We start from the raw sequence: 1,364 nt of genomic DNA, 5'->3' as shown, positions 1-1,364 counted from the left end.
GGAAGGATGGGTTAGAAGTGAGAGAGAACAGCTTCATAAACCAGCACAAGTTTCCAGTCACAACAAGTTCCTGAAGCCCAGTTGGTCACTCCGCCAACAATAATTAAGATCTTTCAAAGTGCTGGGCACGTGGCTCAGCTTGGGGCACACAGCAGTGAACGGGACAGGCAAAGGCCTTGGCGGGGAGGCACTTGCATCCCCGTGCATGGGAAGAAGGCAGACACTCAGGGTAGAAGGAGCTACACTCCCACACGTGGTCTTCTAGATACATCTCAGCCCATGTATGGAGGTGCTGTGCTCAGCACTGTGACACAGGCAGAGCTCTCTCATCCTGATGGTGGGCTTCCCCCCAAACTGGTTTATAACATTTTCCATTAAACACTTTAAAGGAGGAGTCCTGCCTGTCCCAAATAGTAGTATTAACTATTTCATCTAGGCCAAATTCTGTCCCTTTCACTTAGACATGGACTAGTCGCTCAGCTGCAAGGCTGACAACCATAACACCCCATGATATAACTCAATGTAGCCTGAGTGGCCTCCAGCCCCGAGAGTGGCTGTCTTCCACACTCCTCTCTTCCCCTCATCCTCCTCTGCCCCAGATGCCCAGGATCCCCAAGTGGTTGTGTGCACTGGCTCCCTTTCTGGTGACTTGATTCCTGCCTCCTGTCCTGAGACGCATCAATGCTGCTATGCTTAAACACAGAGCAAGTGCTCTGAAATGGAAGATGTCTCAGCTTTCTACTTTGTTAGAGGTTGTCAGAGCATCATTTACTGAGAAATAGGAGGCAATTCAGAGCCTCAGCACAAGGTCCTTCATTTGCTTGAAGATTGAAAATTAAAAGAACAACCTACACAGTTCTGGTGAACTGCACAGTAGAGTTGCCACTAACCAGATGAATTGCTGTTTAAATTAAAATTAACTAAAACTAAGTACAATTAATGATTCCAATTCTCAGATGTACGTGCTGCAAGTCAAGTGCTCAATAGCACATGGGGCAAGTGGCTACTGTGGTGGACTGCACACAGAGATAACGTTTTCATCATCACAGAAGGTTCCAGACAGTGTCAATTTAAGGGAATGATTTAAAACTTAAAGGGCTAGACAAGAATTAAAAGGAGATGTAACAAAAAGAAAACAGGTCTTATCACACTAGAGTACTAACACTGAAACAGGGGTGCTTAAATCTCAGTGAAAATTAAAGACCTCCAAAAAGGTTGAGCTGTCTTTTCATTCCTAGCACATTGAAAAGCCTGCTCTGTGCTCGCTTCGGCAGCACATATGCTAAAATTGGAACGATACAGAGAAGATTACCATGGCCCTGCGCAAGGATGACACGCAAATTCGTGAAGCATTCCACATTTTT

At 45.7% G+C, this 1,364-nt stretch overlaps 1 non-coding gene across 1 annotated transcript; it reads left to right on the top strand.

Annotated features, from left to right (window-relative positions):
• The first annotated feature begins 1,258 nt into the window (after nucleotides 1–1,258).
• Nucleotides 1,259–1,364, top strand: LOC128585103 (U6 spliceosomal RNA). The gene has a single exon (XR_008379850.1). It is a non-coding gene; the product is annotated as a U6 spliceosomal RNA (small nuclear RNA).

This window comes from Nycticebus coucang, chromosome 4 (genome assembly GCF_027406575.1).
Source record: "Nycticebus coucang isolate mNycCou1 chromosome 4, mNycCou1.pri, whole genome shotgun sequence".
Lineage (NCBI taxonomy): Eukaryota > Metazoa > Chordata > Mammalia > Primates > Lorisidae > Nycticebus > Nycticebus coucang.
Note: the sequence above shows the minus strand (reverse complement) of the source record. Positions and strands in the feature narration are given on the sequence as shown.